This window comes from Eurosta solidaginis, chromosome 3 (genome assembly GCF_040869045.1).
Source record: "Eurosta solidaginis isolate ZX-2024a chromosome 3, ASM4086904v1, whole genome shotgun sequence".
NCBI lineage: Eukaryota > Metazoa > Arthropoda > Insecta > Diptera > Tephritidae > Eurosta > Eurosta solidaginis.
In genome coordinates this window covers 127,903,510-127,930,933 of record NC_090321.1, presented here as the reverse complement: position 1 = coordinate 127,930,933, position 27,424 = coordinate 127,903,510, and the positions used below count along the sequence as shown (strand labels likewise).

The 27,424-nt window shown below is 38.2% G+C and overlaps 1 protein-coding gene and 1 pseudogene across 1 annotated transcript in view; one reads left to right on the top strand and one right to left on the bottom strand.

Moving 5' to 3' along the window:
- The window catches only part of Ptp52F (Protein tyrosine phosphatase 52F), a 2,268,497-nt gene that overhangs the window by 189,461 nt on the left and 2,051,612 nt on the right, over positions 1–27,424 (top strand). The window lies entirely within an intron of this gene.
- On the bottom strand, positions 20,792–22,947 carry LOC137247322 (DENN domain-containing protein Crag-like; annotated as a pseudogene).

Here is a 27,424-nt window from a genome sequence, read left to right as displayed (position 1 = left end):
AACTTGCTGGTGCATATGAATACCCAAACTCAGCGTAATTTTAGTTTGTTGCGTTTTGTTTACGCTATCAGTGAGCAACTCAAAAGCCACGCGTGCTAAGTGTTTTGTAAGTATAAATATATGTATGAATGTGTTTATTTTGGCTACACTACATCACCGTTTTCAACAGGAATCACGTTAGGGATTCTATTATATTTAAGTGCTTTTGAATTTATGACTTACACATTTTTTTCTTTTATTTGGGTAATTACTTATGGAACAAAAATTTTTTGTTTTGTTTAATATATATTCAATTGGGCTATTATATGATTTATGTCACTCAGAATGTTTGTTTGTTTTTATTGTATTTTTCTTTTGCATACAATAAGAAGTTTCTTTGTGTTTACAAAATTTAAGTGATCTTATTCTACGAGTTTAAGCCTATTTTTATGTATTATGATTTTCTTATTTTTATTGCTTAATAGATAATTACTATTCTGATTTATGTTTTCTACGTTGCTCTTTTCTACATTATACGAACTTAATGTAAAATTATTGTTTTTATCTATATTTACTACTCTAAAGGGAATTATAGTAAAATTATTATTTTTATCGATTTTTTCTACCTTATAGGGTATTAATAAAATTATTTTTCCTATGCTATAGGTTATAAAATTAGTTTTCCTATCGGTATTTTATATTCTGCAGGGCCCTATATGTATGTCTACTATCTACCTTATGACCTCTCTAAAAGGCGAGGTTTTTCTAGATGAAGCAGGACAAACTTATGTTTATATTTCTAAAAAAAATAATGAGGATAAATGATTAGATTTCCTTACTTTAATTAATTCTATTAAACTTAGAACATAAAGAAAAAAATTCTATAGCTAATTATACTGAAAATAGAGGAGCTGTAGTTGATGGAAGAGCAAGGTAATTGTGTAATAGAAGCGGTTAAACCAATAGTTAAAAGAAGGTACAGTGGATTCAAATATTATTCGTATCTTTTCTTATACCATTTTTCATATTTTCCAGCAGTATTTTTTATTTGGTCTTATGTATATCATGCGATTTCTGGGTGGCCTTTGCAGATGGGATCGTCATGATATTTATGAAGAATTTCTTTAATTTCTGTCGACATTTGTCACATGCATAACTTCTGGGGTTAATGCTATTATTAGATCTTTTGAGAATTTTGGTACCTTTTTATATTATTTAAACTTGCTTACTCGAGTATTCATTATTATGGACCAATTTGTCTCCTAAGGGACAACTGTCTTTCTTTTACAAGTCCTAGATTGCCGGCATTTTTCAGCCTGGTCGATTATTGTCCTAAGTCAATAACTTCCTCAACAATCCGGTTGTTTGTATTTATTATGCTACTAATTTTCTATTCTTTTGGATGAAAACGAGCGGGAAATGTCTAATTGTAAATTTATTTATTAAGCGCTCTATCTATTAATTGTATCTTTTCCTGTACATATCAGAAGGGTAATATTTTGTACATATGTAGCTATTTAGCTTAAGATTCAGTACATGAACACTTCTTTTCTTTAAAATTATTAAAATTCTTGGGTCGCCATTGAACGACGCTGATGAAGCTTGACTGTTGATGGAGACATTTTATTGTTTAATAAGGTGTTAAAGTTTACAATTACATTTTCTTCAAATGTAGTTGGAGTTTTGGTTGAAGATGTGTATTATATACGATCTTGAATGCTTTTCAATTGTCTAAATTTAATTTTGATATAGCTTTTGAGCGTCATAGCCATTGCAATGACCAATAGTATGAATGCGAAAAATAAAACGATTAACCAAACATCGGGGATATTTTGAATGTTTTTGGTTTCTTCTTCTACTGGTGGTTCATATTTAATCATTCGGTTCTCTAATACCTTGCTTTCCGAATTTCCTGAGTTTTCTTTTCCTATTTCATAACCAGCGATGGTTATCATAATGCCATTTGCTAGCTTTTTCCACCAAGACATAATGAAAGATTAGAAATTTCCTTTACTAATATTTTTGTTTTGAGAAAGAGGCTGATTTAAGATTCAATAAAATTATTGATTTTATTTTTATTTTTTTTTTTCTAAGCATTCCAACTTACATTGAATTTTACCGGATACTAGCGGACCCCGTTGCACTTCGTAGCAACCTACCAAAAAAAGAAATGAAAGATTATAAATTTGTTTAATGAAATGAATGCATTGTATTTCAAAATTATTAATGTCAATCCAAAACATTTGGATATACAATATTTTTAGTTTGCCCATTGGAAGCAAGCACAATCAAACAATTTGGAGTTCCAACTCTTGAGCAGGCCACGTATAGCTGTCCATATGAAAAGCACGGCTCTTCCAAATTTAATCCGCTTATTTGAAGCGTTTGTCCTTGTGCCTTATTGATGCATATGACAAATCATAGACGCACTGGGAATAGCAAACGCTTAAATTCAAATGGCATGTCCTTTGGAATCAGTGGAATACGTGGTATGAGTACAATTTAATTTTGCGCTGTTCCGGTCAATATTGTCGCTTCAATTAAATTCGGCATCAATTTTTTACTACTAATCTTGTGCCATTGCACAGTTTTGGTGCATTTAAATTCCGCAGTAAAATAATTGATGAGCCAACCTTTAAATTCAAATAATGCGGTGGCATATCAGGTGGTTCCAATGAATTCAAAAATTCAATTGGATAATTCACTACATCATATGCATTCATTGCGCTATCAACAGATTTATATGATGTCACTGCACCTGGCAATTTTTCTTGAATCTGAATGCATTGACGTGTAAATTTTTTGGTGCCAGTATTGCACGTTCTCTCAACCAATTGTGATTCCTGTAATTTTGAACAATATTTGGAAACACACTTTCAATAAACTCTTCTGTTGATTGGAGAATGGTACAGAAATTGTTCGGCAATGTAATAAATCCATTTGTATTATCGACTCGAAATTTTCCATTTCCAAATCTAAAAATTGCTTCGAGAACCGATTTGCAGATTGGCCGTTGTGGAATTGAACGCGCATATTTATGTTCAATGTCAATTTTTGAACATGTCACCACAGAAGAGAAGACTTTAAACATGCGTTGATCTCATCCGCCGGTGTTGATCGTGGAACCACAGGCAATATTTTTCGAAAATCTCCTGACAACAATATTAATACACCACCAAAACTTTCTTGATTCTGACGTAGATCTTGCATTGTACGGTGTAATGCTTCTAGCGATTTTTTATGCATCATTGTACATTCATCCAATAGAATAATTGCTGATTGTTGCAAAACTTTTGCCATTGCAGAATTTCTTGAAATATTGCACGTGAGATGTTCAATCACCTGTTAGTTTGAAAATAATTACATTTTAATTAATATCGATTAAATTTTAAAGTGATCAATCAATAAATATAAGCATACCTGCACATTCAACGGAAATTTTAATGCAGAGTGCACTGTTCGTCCAACATCCAATAGAATAGCAGCGATTCCCGACGAAGCAAGTGCCAATGAAATTTTTCGTTGCGATCGAATGGCTGCCAAAATGAGTGATATCACAAATGTTTTTCCCGTACCACCAGGCGCATCCAAAAAATATAATCCACCGACTTCATATTGTACCGCTTGGATGATGGTATCATAGACATGTTTTTGATTGTCATTTAATTTAGGAACATTCAAATTCACAAATGTTTGCAATTCATTGGGATCATACTGTTGTTCGCGTTGCAATTCTCGATCAAATAAATTATGCATTGGACGATTGGGTGGTGACAAACCTAATTACCCTAATCCTTTATTTGCAATCGTAAGGCACATATCTTCAATCGCTATCAATGCCTCATTATACATTTCCAATGAAATCAGCAAATCAGTGTTTCTTGTGTGATGACGCATTCGAATCAAATAGTCTCTTTGACGATTACAAATTCAATGATCTTACATGCTAAGAAAAAATTCAATTTATGCAGCTGAATTTATGTTTAGGAATTTTCCATGGAAAAGCCCTGCTATTTAATGTTGACAAAATAAGCGATGAGTGCGAAGAGTATATAGGCAAAGTAATATTAGTGCAGGTGAGTGTGCATTATTTTGCTGCAGTGAGAGTGGGAGTGCAGTGGGAATGGGAGTGAGTGGGAGTGCAGTGCATTGAGGAATATGCGATAATAGCAAAATGATAAAAAAAAAGCGAAAAACAGAAGCGAAGACGGTGACGTTACGTTGTACAACAAAAGCATGAATGCGTGCGATGAGTGGGAGTGTGTGTTTGTATGTATGCAAATTATTAACTTAACGAAGATATGTGGGAAAGGCAGGCGTGAACAATAGTTACCATCAGAAGAAAGTGATTGATAAACATTTGCATTTGGACAGGTTCATCTGTTTAACATTTGTATGCTGTCAATGAAATTAACTTGTAATAGGTTGGATCGATTTTTTTCGTTAGGTCAGACCGAACTGTAAACTTTTTTTTCAAATTTTGAATTTTTTCTAAAAAAAATCATAACTCAAGAATGGCTAAACCGGTTTGAGATTTCAAAATCAACTAACCATTGCCTCTCTTTCCTGTATCTTTCCTTAAAATTTCAAGGCAATCTGTCCAGCCGTTCAGCGACAATCAAAAAGTACACTTCTTTTTATTTTTTTTCCAAATTTTGAACTTTTTCTAAAAAAAAAATCATAACTCAAGAATGGCTAAACCGATTTGGGATTTCAAAATCAACTAACCATCATCTCTCCTTCCTGTATCTTTCCTAAAAATTTTATGGCAATCTTTCTATCCGTTCTCGAGTTATGACGTGACAATCAAAATGTACACTTTTTTTATATATATAGATTTATTATTTTTATTTTTTTTTTCAAAAAGACTTCCATAAAAATTTCCTAAGACGAAATTATTTTCTCAAAAAAACTTTATTTGTAAATTTATTTATTGTTTATTTATGATAAGTAAGGTTATACATTATCATCATTCGTCTGGTTTCCTCGATTCTAGTAGTATGATTAGTAACATCCTCCATATTTGGTTCCCTAGTCATACCAATATGTTTCCAAAATGTTTTTAACCATTTTAATTCCTTTTCTAAATCTATTGTTTCTATTTCATTCTCAAGCCTAGCGATTGGGTTTTTGATGGGTATACTAAATTAAAATTAAAAAAAAAATTCTTTTATACCTCTTTTAATTCCCTAATTTAATTTTTTAGACGAATCCTTGCCTCTGTGTTTGTTGTTAAATTAATTTCTGTATACAATATGGCTACAATCTTTCTTATGTTAAATCTTTTTCATTCTTTAAACCTTGTCATTCATTTGAAAAAAGTTAGAGGGAGGAAAAAAAAATTTCTTAGATTTATTAGCAAAAATCTACTTTTTGCCCGTAAATTGGCAGCCGTTAGGTTGCCAAATGCTTTTAAAATAAACTACTTAAATAATTAGATACATAATCTGCTATCTCTTTTTGTCTTCTTGATGTGAGTCTGCAGCCCAAGGTCTGTTCCACTTCTCTATGCCTTACGCTTCAATTCCATGTGTTCATATATTTGCTTATCACGAATAATAGTCTGTTGCACGTGTGAAAGTTTATTTTAAATTAGGTTCGTTGGGATCATCACCTCGCAGCTTAACATGCATCCAATACAGAGAATTAATTGCATAGGCAAGATGGTTATCTAGTTTAACTGTTTCCTCGTCGATAATTCCTCGAAATCCTTTAGTTATACCGCCGTACTAATTTTTATATTTTGTCCTGCTTCAGGTTTTGCAGGATCCTTTTCAAAAAATCTTAAGGATTTTTAGAGGAAGTCTCCCCATATTTCAAGCAGCAGACGAGGGAAGCTGCCTATTTAATTCAGCCGTTCTAAGGATGATAAGGAGACTGCCTGTTTATTTTCAGCATTATGGCATCGCCACGTAGGATGGGAAAATGAATAGATTTGGTTTTTTGGTGAGTGCCAATTAATCGGCACTGCTAATGTATTTAATCGATGCCGACATTCAGCATCAAGAAAATGAATTGCCTTTATTTCAAATATTTTCGGTCTATTTATACAAAAATATTACAAACAAATTCTTATGCATAATTTATTTACTATGTTACATATTTACTTCTGATTCTAAGCCTAATAACAGAATGCAGTCAAACGTACTCATGCACATTCACATACCCATGCACATTCACATACACATGCATATAGTTGCAAAGCGTGATAACTTGCTGGTGCATATGAATACGCAAACTCAGCATAATTTTAGTTGGTTGCGTTTTGTTTACGCTATCAGTGAGCAACTCAAAAGCCACGCGTGCTAAGTCTTTTGTAAGTATACATGTATGTATGAATGTGTTTATTAGGCAACACTACAGTACCTACTATTGAAATTATTACCTCTATAATTTCCTCGAAAACTACTTTGCCAATTACCACGAGAAATAAGTATGCTAGTACTTGTCTTTCTTTAACTTCATTTTTACGTTCAACTATCATTTTTGCAACTACGTGTTTTGAATCACTGAAGGTAGTTTGAGCCAGGATGGATTTGACTAATTCTGAACGAGTGTTCAACTTGCAGACATTCACTGTTTGCTCTACGGCCATTTCGTGTGCCTTGGCTTGTGTCATACCTTCAATAATCAAAGAACGTTCGAATGCGTCGGATAGTTCTTCAACGCGCTTAGCAAAGTCCGAGTAGTTATTATTGATGACATGTAAGGACGCGATTTTACCAGAAACAACTTTCGAGGTGTCCGGTTTTATTCTATTTCTCAAGGCAGTCTATATGTCATCAACGGAATTTATTACGGTTGGCAATGCTTCGCGTGCTTTTCCCTCAAGTTTGCATTTCAAAAATGCTATAAAAGGGCTATTTAAATTTTCATCTGAGAATACTTCAATTAATTTTATTTTGTCGATAAAATATTGTAATGCCAGCAGATCGCCGCTGTAGTTTTCACTAATAATTGAGGCGCAACTGGTAATGAACAACTTTTTCTGTTTTGAGGTTACCATGATTGAAATATTGATATTCTATTATAAATCTGAAGAATTATGAAGTTAGAAGAATTTGAAGTAGAATGAGAATTGGAAAAGTCAGGTTCTGGCTGAAAATTGGAAGTACTAGTTAGTAAGTTGTCTGAATTATTAGACGAATTTGCTGAAGACTGAGTGTTTATAATATTTATTATTTACTGACTGAAAATTTGAATTATTAGTTTCTGCAATATCTGAGTCATTAAATCCAAAAAAATATTCTTGACGAGCTAGTGAACACCTTCCTTTAGAGCTTGATTTATCGCTGGAATTGCCCTCAGAATCGGACATGCGTTTGAAACAGGGTAATTTTATTGAAAATTATTATTTTAAATGAAAAAAAATTTGTAAATAAGGTAAATATTTTGTAAATGCGAGTATTATTTGTAGATCCGGTTTGTAGCATTGGGTTTTTTTTTTTTGTTGAATATACGGATGTGTTTACGGCCACACCGCTTTATATCGGAATTATAGAAAAGGTATTTTGCCTCATGGACGCACCGCTTTATATCAAAAAAATCTTCTATTATATCACGGACTTTTAATAAAATTTTAAAACTGTTTCTCTAATTTCTATAGCAACCGAGAAAATATTTTAATTTTCCATATCAAATTCACTTATTTTATATATAAAGGCGCAAATATCATTTAATGGCATATCAGAAAATTAGGGGAGCTCAGGATTTTGTGCAAATGGTCATTGTGGTTACAAAATAGCATTATGCATTAGCAACAACAAAACCGCAGCTGCACAAAACTCATAACTGTCTTAATGTAATATGGGACAGTTCAGCAGTAATTTCTCAAAAATGTTTTTTTTTTTTTTTTTTTTTTAAAAGAGACCAAGAAAATTCGCTGTGATAAAAGATAAATTCAGTAAATTAAATTTTAACACATTTCAATTTTAATTTAATTTAAATGTTTATAAGTATTTAAGCTGTGCAATGTAAATTGTAAATGTTTACAAAAATTACGAAAACTATTTTCCAACTTTTTCTGACTTAGAAGTTTCTTAAACTTGGAAATGACATTGAATGAATTAAATACAAAAATTCATTATTTAAAAAGCATTAAAAAATATTTGCAGAAAACTGTAGGAAAAGCTTTATTTTAGCAAAAAAAATTGTTTCAAGAGAACGAGGAATTCAATATTAAATTTGTAATATATTTGGATTTTTTACACAAGCATTTTGTATTGAGGGTAAATGTACAAAGGGAAAAGTTTGTCGCTTTGAAAAGCATGCGAAAAATATGTATAAAAAATTTTTATTTTAGCAATATATTTTTTTTCGCTTACGATTAAAATAAGATATGTTTTTAAAATAGAACACATACTTTGCATTAACTTAACTTCACCAGTTGTGTTGGTATAAGATGTGCTGAGTGCTGGTTAAAAATTCCGTTGATAGATCTGGTCTGGAAAGCTCCTTCTCCTAGTTCCACGTGGTTCATCTCCAAATTCATATGTTCACCATTACCTTGCCTTTGATTGTAACATAGCTGTTGCATAGTGTCCACGCTCTTCGCAGCGCGATGATAATACTGTCTTTAATTTCCATACCACAATATGTATTTTATTTGATTTATATTGTTCGCAGGATAAATTATTCATAATGGGCGTAGTTTAACGCACCCATAACCTAACATTAGCATCGGTTTTTGCATCACCTTGTGATATGTGTGAAAATGCATAAGCTTTATAACAAATGTTGTTGTATGTCGCAAAATGTGTATATGAAAGTATTTTGATCATAAGTAGGAAATGAGCACGTGGCTCACCGACTAATCATTCCAATTCTTTTAGCGCGTTTTCCGGTTCGATAGTATATGCTGTCGCAATTGGTGCTCTTTGCCGATGAACAAAATTTAAAACTCTTGCAAATGTATAATACAGCGAAGCATTTATAAATTTAATACCATCTTTTGGTCACGGTCGCCATGTAAAGTAGCATTTCGATGCCACTTACTTTTGGGCTCGCAGCCACACGCACGCACACACAACAATAAAACAATACTCTTAATTTAATTTGTATATTATTAGGTTTATGTCTGTTTCGTTTAGTTTTTAATTTCCAATGTACGTGTAGTTTTCGTTTGTTTATTTATATAACTATTTTTAAACTTGTACACGTTAACTTAACTTTTAGTCTTTTAATTTCTGTTCACAACTTTTGTTTATGTCTGTTTCGTTTAGTTTTTAATTTCCAATGTACGTGTAGTTTTCGTTTGTTTATTTATATAACTATTTTTAAACTTGTACACGTTAACTTAACTATTTCTGTTCACAACTTTTGTTTCTTTTACGTTTCATTTTTCATGTGTTCGTGTCGTGCCGGCTCAATCCAAACTGAAAACTGAACTCAACTGCGCTTTCAGCAGCAACCATATCGGTATGCATTTTTGCGCATAACTGGAAAATCGTATAATGCGATGGCGTGATAGATTCGAGTAACGGGAGATTCAACCAATGGGGTTGAATCTAAGCGTCATTCCACCCTAACATTTTAAGTGATGCCAAGTGTTAATATGAGGGTTGCATTTTTTTATTTATTAGAGAGGGAGTTGCCACATTTAAATGAAGTGACCCAATTCGACACTACACCTACCATATTAAGTAGAAGAAAATGAAAAAGTTCTACAGGACGAAATCAAACGCCCTTGGAATTTGGGCAGGAATACTGTTCGTGGTATTACATATATAAATAAATTAGCGGTACCCGACAGATGGTGTTCCGGGTCACCCTGGCCACATTTTGGTCGACATCTCGAAAATGCCTTCACATATACAACTAAGGGCCACTCTATTTTAAAACCCTAATTAATACCTTTAATTTGATACCCATATCGCACAAACACATTCCAGAGTCACCCTTGGTCTACCCTTATTGCGATATCTCGAAAAGGCGTCCGCGTATAGAACTAAGGCCCACTCCCTTTTAAAATACTCACTAACACCTTTCATTTGATACCCATATCGTACAAACACATTCTAGAGTCACCTCTGGTCCACCTTTAAGGCGATATCTCGAAAAGGCGTCCACCCATAGAACTAAGGCCCACTCCCTTTTAAAATACTCATTAACACATTTTATTTGATACCCATATCGTACGAACACATTCTAGAGTCACCTCTGGTCCACCTTTAAGGCGATATCTCGAAAAGGCGTCCACCCATAGAACTAAGGCCCACTCCCTTTTAAAATACTCATTAACACCTCTTATTTGATACCCATATCGTACAACACATTCGACAGTCACCCCTGGTCCACCTCTATGGCGATATCCCGAAATGTCTTCCACCTATAGAACTATGGCGCACTCCCTTTTAAAATACTCTTTAATACCTTCCATTTGAAACCAATGTCATAAAAACACATTCCAGGGTTACCCCAGATTCATTTTGTTAAATGGTGAACTTGGCCTTCCTTACTTGTTTATTGATAAGCACGATGTTTAATGAAACACCAACCAATTGCACGGTAGAATATCCGCACCACCTGAAAATGTGAGTGCCGGTCTTATACGAAACATTTTATTATTACGTATAAACAAATAAAAAATTTGCAATAAAATAATATTTCGACCATAAACTGAGATATAACCAATCCTATATTGCAAGTTAGACCGAACTACACACGGGGTGCAAAACAAATTCAAAATTGGTTCAGTAGTTTAGGAGTCAATCGGGAGCAAACATAGGGACACGTGATTTTTATATATTAAGATTTTATAAATTCTAACTCAATTTGTGTTTCGCATTGTGTTTGCCCAGTAATTTTGCATTGTGTATTTCTTGCAGCTTGATTGACAGTCATTCCGATCTCTTTTGCAAATTGGTTTTGTGCGGCACTGTTTGTTTTGTTTTATTGCAATTTCACTTTTATCGCAGTTGTTTGCTAAGTTTCAACATACAGTGGCCTTAAACTGCTCGCTGATAGTTCTAAAACTATTCGCATGTATTTCAAACTTTCAGAAGATAATCTGAACGTAAAATAAATATAAACATAAAAAATAATATGAAAAACCTCAAGCACACCTACGGAATCTTATTGAGATCCGCTCCATACAATCGGGAAGTGCCTTGCTCCTAATCCTATTAGCTATAGCTATGAGCATGGCAATATTTCTGAGGAGACGACAAAGAAATATGGTAGTACTGAAGAATACCATAAAAGAAACCGGGGACGCTTTCACTTCAAGAGGGGGAGTAGTTAACACAGGGGACCAATAATCCGGCCAAGATATCGCTTCCACGGAATTTGCTAATGGCCCTTCTACAGCTTTGCACGTAACAACAAATAAAAATTCAATACCGCAATAATAACGCATCCGGTCATACTGCTGACCGAACACTTATAGTCTTGCGCGTGACAACAACAAACCAAATACAAGACAATAAGCGGAATTGGTTCAACAATTGCTAGTGCAATCAACTAAGAAGCCACGCGGCTAATAACGTGCAGTAACTAAAGTTAGGGCAAGTAGTGTAGGTATTTATAGCGTTTTCTTTTCTGGTTAAAGTGTTTCGCTTTTTGTACACCGCGCAAGGGCTGTTGTTCTATTCTAAAAAACAGGCAACGCCTTTACGGGGTATTTCTTTCTTTTGCGAAAATGGTTGCCTGCTCGCAACGCAAAAGCGTTACACTTTTACTCTGTATAAAATGGCGGTGTGGCATTGCAACTCTGTGAAACTCTCAATTCGCTCTTAAGTTCCACATATACTCTGTTAATATGAGTTAATATGGTGAGTTGAAATGTTCTTTGTATGCACTACAAATGTTGAAAATTTTCTGGAGTAGGAGTAACTCTACTGTTTAGGCAGGATGCCTAACTTTTCCGCATCTGATTGCGACCCCCCCAATGCAACTCTGCAAATCGATACTCGGTACTCGAACTAATTTATAACCACCCACACCATCACCCTCATGCATGTGCATGCATGTACATGCACGTGTATGTGTGCTTTTTGTCAGCACTCATGCATATGCATGTCGGGGTTGATGTGTGGGTACCTTTCCCCTCCAAAACGGAGGATTTTGCGGGTCAACGGTTGTAGCTTGCTATACAACCGGCCTCTTTGATTTCAACAGCCAACCAGCGAACATCTGCCGCCAAGGATCTCTGCCGTGTTTCTACAATACAGTCAGGTAATATTGTCACCAAAATATTTTACTTCTATTCAATAAAACACATATTATAACGAGAAATCTCGTCTTCTCTTATTTTCATTTCCACCCGCATTCCCACTGAGATCGACCCGGTGCGCCCACCTCTCGCAAGGATCAGACGCACCCCGGCCGAACATTTGGTCCTTCTCACCAGGAATTAGAACAGAGCGCCTATATACAGTCCACATCCACACAAAATCTTCTATATACACGTTGATGGTAAAATTCTTTTAAGAAGCTGAAATACATGTTTGGTGGTACACTTTGGTGGTAAAATTCTTTTGGTGACATTAAAATCATAGCTGATCGCACACACTTAAAAATTCCTCATAAAAAATTTATCCGGGAAAAAAGTATTATTTTCACATCAGCGTCAATCACTGAGCAATCGACAGCGAGCGGAAGCCACTGCAAGACATCAAGCCATCTTACCACATAAGCACCACTATACAAATCGCCATAAAAAGCCAGAGTAAGTGCAATATTTCTTGCCACATTTTTTTTGGTTGGTTAAAAACAATAAATAAAAAGTGCGGAAGATCATTTAAAGTGTCATACGTGATTGTAGTTAACCGCGAAAAGTGTGAAAAAGCTGTGTAGTGCCAAAAAAGAAAATAAGTGCAAACGCGTTGCATTAACGTCGGTTAAGATTCCTTGTGACTATCTGGTCTGTCCCCCCACCAGCGGTAAGGCTCTCCAGACACAGCACAGGGAAGAGGTGCACATAACCTCACTTTCACAAAAATTTCACGCCATTTGACTGCGCCAAAATTTAATTTCTTTTGCGTCACTATTATTTTCACTAATTTCCTTAATCAATCTTGTTACACAGTTTTTTGTTCTTTGTTGCATAAGATCTATTTCACGGTTTCACACTTTTCGTCGAGTTCATATCAACGCGCGCACTTAATAAAATTGACGATTGAAGTGGCGAGTGGCCCCCTTTATTTACACAAAACACATTGGTGTTGCTTCCCCTTGCTCCCTGTTTTACGGCACAAATAATCTGCAAAGTCAGACAAAAATAAACAAATTAAAAGTAATAATCAATTCTGTGTAATTTTAATAGTTGTTGGTTGGGTGATTCGCTCAGGTTTTCAAGTTTTATATCCCTTGATTAATTCGCTTTCCACTTTAATCCATGAACATGGAATCTTATATTAGATTGGCCGATCGAATAATCGAATTCGAGGCCGATTTTAATGACATCAATGCGGCTCTGCACACTCTTGCAATAAAGCAAAAAGAGTTGCAAGCTAAGTGGGAAAAAGCAGAGAACGCCCTAGAGGAGTTGCTTGGCTCTGACACGCTCGACGCAAAGAAAATTGCAGCGGTCAAGATCAAGCATAAAGCGGCATATGCCGTATTCCTAAGATGCATGTCGAACATGGCTGAACTTCAAGCCAAATTGAAGGAGGAAAAAGATAGGGCAGTCAAACCTGAGGGAGAACGTGCGCGCGAACATAGTATCCGCCTGCCAGCTTGTGATACTGAGGTGTTCAAGGGCGACTACCTATCTTGGCCAACGTTTCGTGACCTGTTCACGGCCATATACAAAAACAACAGTCGCCTAAGCCCGGTAGAAAAGTTGTTCCACCTCAATCAGAAAACTCAAGGTGAGGCAAAGGACATCGTCAAGAAATGTCCCTTGACAAATGAAGGCTTCGAAACAGCCTGGAAAAACCTATGTGAGAGATACGAGAATAAGCGGATTCTCGTAAACTCACAACTACAAATTTTGTTTAATCTAAAAAAGATAGATAGCGAGTGCGGCAGCTCTATCAAAACCTTACAGCGCGACATAAATAATTGCTTGGCATCTCTAAAAACACATCAGATCGATGTTTCAAATTGGGATGCGATTATAACCTATTTATGTTCGACAAAATTACCTGAAAATACGTTGGCTCTATGGGAGCAGAGCATTGACCACAATACGGACATATCCAAGTGGGAGGATATGGACAAATTCTTGTCAAATCGTTTCCAGACACTTGAAACCGTGTCTGGTTTTACAGGGAATGCCACTTCTATAGTGCAAAAATCAAACACGTCGAGCCAGTCGACGGAAAACCCTACAAAAAGACTTGGCGCTTTTCAAACCAAAGTAACCAAGCAAACAACAAAATCAATATGTAAAATGTGTAAATCTACGGAGCACAGATTACGCAACTGTTCACGTTTTTGCGATTTAAATCCGGTAGAAAGGATTAAATTCGTCAAATCCACAAATGGCTGCCTGAATTGTTTATCCCCAGGACACACAGTGACGAGGTGCACCAGTTCATACAACTGTTCCAAATGCCACTCTCGTCACCACACGCTCCTGCATGCGGACACACTTCAGCAACCGGCGGTACGAAATCCCTTCAAAGATGCGGATAATGCCCCATCAACTTCGGCACAGGCAAGGAAAAGACAGGAATCGGGACAACCACCTTCCTCTGCGAATCAGAATGTCAAATCCTGCCATGCCAATTCCAGCACAGGCGCGCTATTAGGAACTGCTCGCGTACACATTCACCATAATGGTACCGACTTCTCCGCGCGGGCATTAATTGATTCTGGGTCTGAATGTTCCTTTATAACTGAAAGACTGAAACGCAGAATCAATTTGCCAGCGAGGAAAATGCATGCCCATGTTTCAGGCATCACAAATGCGGTGTCAGCTCAGGTGAAAGAAGCATCCAACATCGAACTACGTTCACCAGTGGATCCCTGCTTCAGCCTGACTACACCCGTACTAGTTCTAGCGAAACTCACTGGGAATCTTCCATCCTGCCATATCAACGCAATGACTATGCAGGCATTCCCGGACTTGATTTTGGCAGACAAGAGGTTCTACGTCAACGAAGACGTAGACCTCATACTTGGCGGAGACATACATCCCCACATTATAATGAGCGGTATAAAGAAGAATGTGCTAAACACACTCTTAGCCCAAGAGACAGTGTTCGGTTGGATACTAACCGGTCGTATCGAATCACCGAATCCAACTAAGAGCATTATGTCTTTTTACAACGAGGTTGCGTTAGACAATCAACTCAAAGCTTTCTGGGAGGTAGAAAATGTACCCAAAAATAAAATATTAAATGAGAATGAAAGGTACTGCGAACAACTATTTAAAGAAACAACGCAGCGAAGTGAGAATGGAAGGTACACCGTGTCACTACCATTCCGGCAGGATTACCCTAACAATATTAACTTAGGACCATCCCTGAAGCGTGCATGCTCTCAGTTCTTCCGGAATGAGGGGCGGCTAATAAAAAACCCAGATTTAGGTAAAGAATATGTTCGAGTGTTGTCAGAATATGAAACACTCGGACATATGAGAAAATTGAAAAAGAATATCCAATCCGACGATTCGGATCATTACTTCCTGCCCCACCACGCCGTTGTAAAAGCAGAAAGTACAACCACCAAGGTACGAGTAGTATTTAACGCCTCGAGCCCTACGGCCAACGGTAATAGCTTAAACGATATTCTCCTCCCAGGCCCAGTTCTACAAGCCGATCTACCCATCCTTATCTTACGTTGGAGACTATACCGTTTCGTCTTCAATAGCGACATCGAAAAGATGTATCGACAAATTTGGGTGAACGATAAGCACACTAAATTTCAACGTATTGTGCATCGCAAGTCCCCGAATGACCCTATTAGTCTTTATGAATTAAAGACGGTTACCTTCGGAGTGAATTGCGCTCCATATCTCGCGATAAGAACGCTCCTACAACTGGCAGACGACGTGTAAGACTCACACCCTACAGCGGCTAACATACTACGAGAATACATGTATGTAGATGACGTGTTAGCGGGTGGACATACGATCACATCGACTATTAAAGCCAGAGATGAAATTCGTCAAGTCCTACACTCAGCGGGTTTTCCACTTCGCAAATGGACATCCAATTCAGAGGACATTCTAAGGGACATCCCCAAAGCAGACCTACTCAATGAAAACTTCCTGGCATTCGAAGATACCAGTTCAGTTAAAGCGTTAGGCATTCGATGGAATGCCCTCTCCGATTTATTTTATTTTAAAGCAGGGACGCTGGACAACCCGGAAAACATTACGAAGAGAGCGATACTATCAGCAATCGCCAAACTTTTCAATCCCTTGGGATGGCTGGCACCAATGGTCATTGTGGCAAAAATACTCATGCAGAGTATTTGGTTGGAAGGCACCGCTTGGGACGAACCAGTATCTACCAGTACGCTGGAACGATGGAAAACCTTCACCGACCAATACCATGAAATCGATAAAATCCGGATACCTAGATGGGTCAACTTTTCACCAGGAACCGACATCGAGATCCATGGATTTTGTGACGCATCCGAGAAAGCTTATGCAGCAGCCATTTACATGCGCGTCAAAACGGATGATAATGTCTGCACGAACCTGCTTCTAGCCAAAACCCGAGTAGCCCCAGTGAAAACTCTTTCTCTTCCACGTTTGGAACTTTGCGGAGCCGTGCTGTTAGCGGAAATCACCGAATTCATTTTCAGAAACCTGAAGTTGGGACCAGTGAGAGTTCACCTTTGGACGGATTCAACTATCGTCCTCGCATGGATAAGGAAACCGCCGTGTTCCTGGTCCACTTTCGTCGCACATCGGATCACCAAGATCATCGACATGGTTGGAAATAAGGACTGGCTGCATGTAAACTCAGAATCTAACCCAGCAGATTTAGGTAGCAGAGGATTACCTGCGTCTGAATTGGTCAACAATTCGTTGTGGTGGCAGGGAACTTCTTGGCTGCAAGAAGACACTTTCCAATGGCCAGCACAAGAAAGTGACTACACCACCTCCGTAGAGGAAAAGAGGGCGAAGACCTGCGCAACAACAACAGTAAATATTATCGATGTTCTTCAACGCTTTTCAGACCTACCTAGGGCTTTACGGGTGCCCTCATACGTAATGAGGTTCTACCGAAGAACTCACCCCAAAACAAAAAAAGCATTTCAGGTCAAGTCACCTTTAATCTCTCCTGACGAGATCAAATCAGTAACCCAACTCTTAATTAAAATCTATCAGAAACAACGTTATAGTTCCGAATATAATGATCTAAAGGCCGGAAAACCAGTAGGAGGGAAAAGTGCAATACTCTCACTGAATCCCTACTTAGACCAAGATGGCATCATTCGGGTAGGAGGGCGACTTGGGGCGTCAAAGGACTTAGCTTTTAATGAACGCCACCCAATCCTCCTCCCATACAACTGCAGGTTATCCCGTCTTACAGTCCTAATGTTTCATCAACAAAGTCTGCATGCGGAAAACCAACTCATGTTGCGTCTGATACGCACCCAATACTGGATACCTAACATCAAAACCATGATTAGGTCAACCCTTAATAATTGCTAAGTTTGCACGATACACCGAAAGCGTGCTCAGACCCAACTTATGGGTATTCTCCCTCGCGAACGCACGACATCCAGCCGTGCATTCACGAATACTGGAGTCGACTTCGCTGGACCCTTCGACATTAAAAGTTACCGCGGCAGAGGGTGTCGACTATCCAAAGGCTATGTCTGCCTTTTCGTGTGTTTTTCCACACGAGCGATTCATCTGGAGGCCACTACTGACCTCAGCACCCCATCATTTCTTGCGGCTTTTGCCCGTTTTATATCTAGACGCGGATGTCCCAAAAACGTCTACTCCGACAACGGTACAAACTTTGTCGGAGCTTCACGATCCCTACGATCGGAATTTAAAACTTTCATTTCACAAGCCCGAGACAATGCTGTCTCGAAGTACAGCCACCAGTCACTCACTTGGCATTTCAACCCTGCGGGCGCTCCCCACATGGGAGGGCTGTGGGAGGCTGGAGTGAAAAGCTTCAAAAGCCACTTCAAAAAGATAACCTCACCACACAAATTCACATTCGAGGAATTCCATACACTCTTGTGCCGCATCGAGGCATGCCTGAACTCGCGGCCGCTCAGCCCGGCATCCAAAGACCCAACGGACCTTGAGCCGCTTACTCCAGGTCATTTCCTCACTGGCAGCCATCTACTGGCTCCGCCAGAGCCGGATGCTAGTGAGGGCCCTGCCTCGATGATCAATCGGTGGCAGAAACTCAAAGTCCTCCATCACACTTTCTGCAAGCGATGGAAAACCGAATATCTATACGAACTTCAAAAAAGAGTGAAGTGGAAACATCCCAGACAGAATATAAAAGTTGGAGATCTCGCTGTCCTCAAAGAGGACAACTTATCTCCCAACGAATGGAGGTTAGGTCGAGTTGTCAACGTACACCCCGGCGAAGATGACCGAGTACGTGTAGTCGACCTCAAAACAGAGAAGGGTCAAGTCAGACGACCTTTGGTCAAACTGATCCTTCTTCCACCGGAAGCGACGGATTGCGAGAAGGCGACGAGCTCCTCCTAAGAATCCCTCCGTTCCCCCATATCCCTACTTTCAAAAAAAATCAGAGGCCCACGGTTGGTGATAGCATAGAAGGCAAGTTAAGGAACCCGCGTCTTCGTGTCTCTCTATCCCTAAGCCTGTGGTTCTCCCGAGCCATATATTATAATCAACCCCCCGGTCTCGTGAGGGTGCGAGTCTACCGGAGGGGAAACCTAAGGCGTACTACGCGATGGCAATGGGGAAAGGGAGCGCGGGACATAAAGACGCGTTCAACCACGCGCCGTGATGCCCCGCTATCCCTAGGCTTCTGTCTCTCCCGAGGCCCGAATTATAATCAACCCCCGGTCTCGTGATGGTGCGAGTCTACCGGAGGGCGATTCTACATCTGCTCTTTTTTTGTTCTCTACCCCCGGTCTCGTGTCGAGTCTACCGGAGGGAATCCTAAACTTAACTACTGGTGGGCAATGGGGAAAGGGAGCGAGACGCACGAAGACACGGGAGAACTTACCAAAAGCTCGCAAACAAAAAGCAATTTTTTTTCTATGGTTTTTAACAACACTAGCCGTGGCCCCCCTGAACAAATAACCCCAATTCACTCGCTCACCCAGAGCGAGGACATCATAAAAGCCTACCGCAGAAGGGAGAACCGATCGACCACAGAATCTAAGGGCCTTCGGCCTTTCATATTTTCAAACTTCCAACAAGTCAACCCAAATTCACTCGCTCACCCCGAGCGAGGACACAAGAAACCATTCCCATTCACTCGTCATCCCATAACGAGGATACCAGAAACGCCCTAACGCAGATACACTGTCTGCCACAGAACTTGAGCGCACTCGGCCAAAGGCGCGAGGCCAACAGAATTTACCAAAATTCATCCCCTTACCCGGAGCGCGGATCACAGAACACTTACGGGTCGGAATTGTGACACATCATTTAGGGAAGATTCCAGTACGAGGTTCATACGAGTAATCAACAAAAAAAACACGCAAAATGTTTGCGAGATTGAGCGCTACGTATAAAAAAAAAAAAAGATAATAATAAACATTTTTTAGAAGCTATTTAAAACACAATACATGTCTCAACACTTCGAAAAAAAAAAACAAACGCTAATTATACGAAATAGCGAAAAACTACCGATCCTTATTAAACACAAGAACTACATAACTCAAATTTAATCAAAGGATCGCAAAAAGAAAACAATTCGTGTAACCACTTCTTATTGTTGTAAAATAGTGTATACCATTTAATACACTTTTGTGCAGGAGCAAGTTAATGTGTAATTTCTCTGAGGGTCGTATCACCCCCAAAAAAAAAAAAAAAAAAAAAAAAAACCGCCCTATATTAGAGTTAGATTGTGGAACGCTGCATCTCGGAATGCTTTCCATTAACTTTTCTTACGACAAAATGCATTGCACTCATGCTCATATTGGGAGGTTTGGCAACAAATTTGAGATAGTGCATTTTTTGAATAAAACTCTAACGTACGGCATTCTTCAAACAATTTCGGGAAGGAATGACCAAAACAACATGACTTTGTCAATTCACGAAATCTTTAGTAGAAACGGAATTATTTCCCCAAAAACCTTTGGCATTTACAAATTTATTATCATTACTAATATACTACCAGAGATACTTGTCTACTACAATTTCACAGATTGTTCCTCAAAGCACAAACCTCTAGTAATTGAATCAAACTCACCCACTCACTGAGACAGCTTGAGGCTGTTGCTGCCACACGCTAAAACTTTGGTTGCACTTTTCTATAGGAATTTCACGCATACACGCTTCATGTACTGCGATATGGGCTATCAGCCTGAATTGATAATTTCTGAAGGAAAAAAATAAAATAAAATTGACATCCTTTTCCGTAATTGAGATATATATTCAACATCATTGGGAAAGTCTTCAATGACACTTTGGTCAAGCAGTTCCTTTTTGATGATCTCGTCAAGAGAACCTGACGAACGACAAGTAGGTATCTTGATTGTTAACCAGTATTTTCTAAATCTGTACGAATGCTAGTGCTAGCAAACAAATGTTTGTCATTAATGGTAGCACCCTCAGTTAATATTTCATTAATTGGAGGAGTATTATCTACCAAATGCACACTGTCGGCATACAATGATTTTATAGATACAGATCGCTGTGATAGGTATGTTTTGCGAAAGATTCAAAGTGGAAACCAACTCATCGGGAAAATTACATACATCAGCAACGTGTGCACTCATTTGAGATGGCAATGGCTCTCTATTGAATTGTAATAGGGTAAGACTGCAATTTTGCGTGCGCATCATTATTTTCATCCATACGCTGCTGCTCCGAGCAGCGCAGCGTCAACGGGGGACTATCGAAATGCAGCAATGCCTCTAAGTCATTGTCAGTTATCTCACGTAACTCCATAGGAAAGGTACTATTTAGTGTATTCTTATGTTCCATGCTTGATGTTTGCGTATTTTTTAGTTTTTTTTTAAATTACATTGATATCGCTTCAATCTACTTATGCACACATTTTGGAAAAATCTTCTGATTACTAGTTAGCTTTGGTGATATTTCATCAGCATCTTAAAGTCCACAACAAATGTGAGTTTAGTTAAAAAGTCAGTATCGTTTTTGTTTCTTTTTAACGTGGGAGGAAAATGCAAAACAGGAATTCTTAAAAAACCTTTTTATCATACTTAGTTTGAAAACTTCACTTATATATTTTAAGAACAAGCAAATAATATAACTTTTAAGAGTTCTGGTTGGGTCGCTCTACTACACCGTTATACCCAATTGAGATATAGCTCCTTCGTCTTTTGCCATATTATGAGGCAATTTTTTAGGCTTTATAAAACCGGGTGTTTTTTTTAACTTGCAGTGTAAAAAAGGTGATATTTCTCATCGGAAAATATTGATATTTGAAAACATGTAAATAATTACCCAAAGTTAAATTTCAACGACGAGCCAAAATTGGGCAAACTTGATGCAACAGTAGAGCCGGGCATTGTTTCAGATCGTTGAATACTTTTGTTGAGTTGCGTAGAGTCATCAAAGGTTGCACTGCGGTGACCTTTAAATAATACCGGCTTATCGGTATATATAGTGTTGTTTGGTATGCCAGCATGCTGTTGATTTGATGTGTCTTTGTTGGGTTTTGTATTTGTGGGTGTGCTTGATCTGTTAGGTCTTCGTTCAATGCGTCTAGGGGATCATTGTGAGTTACTGATGTACGCGGAGATATTCTAAAAAACAAAAAAAAAAAAACAAAATTAAGACATTTATATTACTCTCAATTTGCATGTCCACTTACTTAGTAAGACTCTGCACGAGATCTGCATGTGCATTCGTCACGTTCAAATCTGCATCCTCCCCCACTTATCAAATGCTGAGAAATCCGATAGAGTTGCACCGGAGAAATTAGCATCACCAGCACCACGATCTAAATGTGAAGATGTTGATGAATTCAAGCTAGTGCGCGATGTACCATCTACCGTCGCTAACGTACTCAAATTATTTTCACACGACGCTGACAGGGTTTTTTTTTAGCAGAACGTCTTTTTCCAACGCGCCTGAAGTGCGCTGCGCCGAAAACAACATTATTAATTCGACGCCAACGCAACTGACTGAGTGTTGTGCTATCACTAGGCCGTTCGGACTCAAGTACACTACGATTGTAAAAGCCATAAGTGAGTGCATTCGCCTGTACCCCAGAGCGCTTCATCAGATAATGCAGACGAACGGCTAGTACCGGCAAATTATGAATACCACACAATTGCATCATAATGCGATAACAAAACTCATCACAGGTAATATTCAGCTGTGATGCACGCACTAGCATATCATATGCGGTACGCAAGGTGCCATGCTCTTTACCCGGCTGACGTGTATCATTCAGCATTGACGGTAGGATGAGAAAGTAAAGAGAGTAGCAAGTGGCTAGTAAATATTTTGACCATGCCTCTGGATGCATTTGACAGCGGCGTGCCATCTTCTGCGAAAGTTTGACTTCGTGCTTTGCGCGGCGTGCAATTGGCGATCCAGGTGCGAGTGAGCCATTACTTTGCTGTTGCAAAAAGTGGGACAACGCGCTCCTCTTCGCCGTTTTCAAGAGACTGGGATTTAGTGTGAATTTAGCATAGTTATATACATCGTTTGGACTGTCTATTTTAAGTAAATAAAAAGCATGACTACATATAATTTATTTTATTTTTCATATCAAACTAACCTTGCTTCGGCCCAACACTATCGGGTGGAAATATGTACTTGGTACGTTCGCTATTTTGTCCGGATTCCCAATCAACTAAACGCACATCTGATGGTGTATCATCATGGGCGCCTACCTGTTCGGCGCATTCGTCGAAAAATGAAAGTCCATGATCACCATCTGATACGAAGGAGCGCTCTTCAATAAAGCGTATAAACATTTGTGTTTTCCTAAGTAGCTCAAAATTTTCTGATGTGCCTTATCACGCGATCTCAAGAATGCCTTGAAATCAGGCACTTGGATCTGTGGCGCCAACGGAAGGCGTTTTCGATATGGGCGTTAAGTACTCGCAATAACCTCGTAAAATAAATGCCATGAAGAGTAAAAAAGGCCTCTTGAATTCGTTGTTCGAAATCTTGCTGTAGAGTGATCAAGAAAGTGAGGAAATAGAAGCAAAAAACCCTTTTATTAAAGGGCTTAATTCCAGCCATTCTATCCCGAACCTTCCAAGGGATTTAAAATATTTCTTTTTCGAATTTTGGTCAAAGCAGTACTTTCATTATGTACCATAGTGCTGTCAAAGGTCCTAATATCTTTAAACGTTTTTTTATTTACAAAGGATAAATAAATTGCAGTCGCTGTAGCGCTTAGAATATTTGGTAAAATATGTATAATATTTTGGGTGTGGGTGTTTATCTCGATTTAAGCCCATAATATGCCGATTGATTTTACAACCTGAAAATTAAAAGAAAGTTAATTAATAAATGAAATATATTTATCATTAATAAAATTAATTCAGAATATTACAAGTCACTTACCATTCTTCTTGTCCTCAATGACCACCAAATGACCAACCACGCGCCGTAGTAGGAAAAAGAAACGGGAAAATCGTTCGATTTTAGTCCCGTTTGTTTCAATAGTAATCTTAAAATTTGTACACGGATGTGTATGGATGTTCGCTTTTTTTTGTCGTTGCAGTTGGTATACTTATATCAACTTATGTACATATAATTGCCAGTTTTTTTTAGTGCTGCATCAAATGACGCACGCTGGTACCGAAAACCCGCAAGAGAAACAAAATCGGGATCGGTTCCTTTTTGACCCATGCTGACGCCGCGGGCAGTCCCAAAACATACTTACGCACCAAGATAAAGGCAAAACCTCATTCAAGATAATTATGCCGTCATTTCCAAAAAAAAAAAAAAAAATACAAACAAACAATATTTTTTTTTATTTTTGATTTGTTTACCGTCGGTACTGCTTGGTTTTTTTGGCTGGGGGCAGGAATTGTTGTTTTTCAACAACAAACATCACAAACAGTCATTATAAGGGCTCGGTACAAAACAATCCGAGTCCCGAAATAAAACAATCCCGACACGACAAAATCCCGAAATGGGAAAAGTTTACTGTTTCTACCGGCCTAGTGTGCTACTGCCCCAGTGACCTAGTTTTTTTTCAAGGGCAAGCAAATACATATATGTATATATATATACTCGCACACCACAAATTCACCATACCAGCTGTCAGCTAACCAAGAAATACACGACAGAGTTGCATGGTACATTTAGCATAATGGTAAGTGCAGATAGAACGCGTCGTGAAGAACGCATCGCCAATCTGCATGTAAGCACCGGCAGTTGGTACATTTTCCAATTTAATTACGATGTTCGCTATTCGTCATGAGCTGTCGCACAAAATTAAACCAATACCGTCGTCAGCCGCTACGGTTCGTTTTAAACTCGGTTTATTCACATTTTAACGTACGTTTGTTAATAAAACACCACGCGTATCACGAAAACAAGTAATTTTGCGCGGGTGGCTTGGAATCACGTCCGCTCCAACCTCCCACACACCGCAATCTTGCTGGTTATGTTGAAATATATAAGCTGCTCGAAATCACAGCACTAACTATTCTGCAAAAACGCTCTCGTCACTCCACGTCATTTGACTAGTCATTTTACGGTGACAGGTTATATTCGTAGTCAAATTTGCATGGGCGTGGGTAGGTTTGTGACCAGGTGTTTTGTAGGGTAATAATATAATACACAACTGACGAAATACATGCGCTGCGGCGAAAACGCGCATCACCCAACCAACCTCACGGCCACTCGCCCTGGCACATCCATAAAATGCCACAGTCGCCCTGAGAGCGACACGACACGTTATACGCTGGAACGGAGACCTCGGCCTCTTCGTCCAGCCCAGAAAAACCTCAAAACCCTCGAGTCTGGAACGGAGACCTCTGCCTCTTCGTCCAACCAACAAAAAAACCGCAAATCTGGAATGGAGACCTCGGTCTCTCCATCCGGACGGACAAAAAAAACCAAAGAATAACAAACAATGGTGCCACTCTGGAACGGAGACCTCGGCCTCTTCGTCCAGCCTTACTGGCCATCGACAATACACATATTACATTCTGAATTTCTATATTTAAGAATTATGTATAATTCAATGGCAAGAAATATTCACTTCACTGTTCATAACCGCTAATTCTTTCATCTTAGCTCAGGTGGCATGCTAAGCAAGTCGAAAGGGATTCCCGGCCATTTTGCGTCGCAGACGAACTCTTGATTTAGATTAAGTTTAGTGTGTAAGTCTTATAATAATTTTTCTCGTTTCAGCGGAGGTCATTGGCGGAAAACGATGTTGCGTATCGCAAGGGGGGCCGGCATGTTTAGGCAGGATGCCTTTTCCGCATCTGATTGCGACCCCCCCAATGCAACTCTGCAAATCGATACTCGAATTAATTTATAACCACCCACACCATCACCCTCATGCATGTGCATGCATGTACATGCACGTGTATGTGTGCTTTTTGTCAGCACTCATGCATATGCATGTCGGGGTTGATGTGTGGGTGCCTTTCCCCTCCAAAACGGAGGATTTTGCGGGTCAACGGTTGTAGCTTGCTATACAACCGGCCTCTTTGATTTCAACAGCCAACCAGCGAACATCTGCCGCCAAGGATCTCTGCCGTGTTTCTACAATACAGTCAGGTAATATTGTCACCAAAATATTGTACTTCTATTCAATAAAACACATATTATAACGAGAAATCTCGTCTTCTCTTATTTTCATTTCCACCCGCATTCCCACTGAGATCGACCCGGTGCGCCCACCTCTCGCAAGGATCAGACGCACCCCGGCCGAACATCTACTAAGGCTTTACCATTTACTTATGCAACAATTTATTTCAGAAAAGAAAACGCTATTAGACGTTAGCGTCGCTCTTGTGTTTTTTAGTTATAACAATTCTTCCGCTGAGACCGGCTGTCCTTGGATTAACAAGGGAAATAAAAATATTCAGCGAACTCCAAAGAGCGTTTTACTAAATATTCAACGAACTCCACAGAGTGTGTTACTTGTACATCAAACAATTAAAGAGGGTGATGAAGAAAAATCTGATGTTAGGAAGTTGTAAAAAAACACAAAAATTCAAAAGTTTGCTATTAAAAAAAATAACAAAATCTTGATCGCAACACCTAAATGAAACCAGAAATAGTAATAAGAAATTTTAACAATAAAAATAGTTATTAACGTATTTGTATAAGTGTTTAAAGATATAAACTAAATATATGTGGTATGATTTTTCAAATAAAAACTAGAAGTAGGAATGAAAACAGAAAAAGGTCATTATAGCTGTGTAGTTGTATTTACATTTTTCTGTGCTAATTTGTAAAATTTAAATAAGTTTAGCTAATTGTTAAATTATATTTTGTGATAAAATTGAATGCATTAATCGTAGTTGTCAAAATAAAGAAAATTTTAATTTAATTACGAAAGAAACATTTCTTCATTTAGAATTGATTTCTACTCAAAAGATTTTGATAAACTTTTGGACAGCGCATTTTGGCCGCCAGGGGCTTTTGTTCGCGAATTCGTGCATAAGACTATTGAGATTACTCAAAATGTAACAAAAATTCCTCCTCAAATTTCCGATCCAAAAAACTTAATTTAACATCTTGCTTAAGCATTTACTATCAAAACGTTAGGGGCTTAAATACTAAACTAACTGACTTATATTTGAAAACCATTCACTGTAACTATACTATTATTGCTTTTACCGAAACATGGCTGAAATCCAATGTTTTAAATTCCGAAATTTTTTGCGGTGAGTATCAGACCTATAGAAATGATCGCTTAAATAGGACCGGAGGTGGTGTCTTGCTAGCTGTACATTCTAGCTGTAATTCTTCAATTCCATCTGAAGATGTTAATTTAGCCGAAGTTGATTCCATCGAGTTTAAATGCATCCGAATCTTGCTAGGCCGGGGTCATATTTACTTAGCCGTTTGCTATATTCCACCGTCTTCTGATCTATGAGTGTATATGCACCATATTTCACTGTTACAATCAGTCAATTCGATGATAAAGCCCACGGACTCAATGATTGTTTTAGGTGACTTTACCTGCCACATATATCTTGGAATACCGTTGATCACAATATTGTACCCGTATCATCCAAGATGTATAACAATGACTTTTTGGATGGAATTACTGATCTTTGCCTTAATCAGATCAACTTCTTTCCGAATAAGTATTGAAAATTCTTAGACTTAGCATTTGTTGACGACATATCTAAATTCTCTATAAATCGGTGTGAACCTCTTGTTTTGCCAGAAGACGTTTACCATCCTTCTCTTGAGATAACTTACGAAATCATAAGCAACGAAGTCGGCTGCACTAACAAAACACGT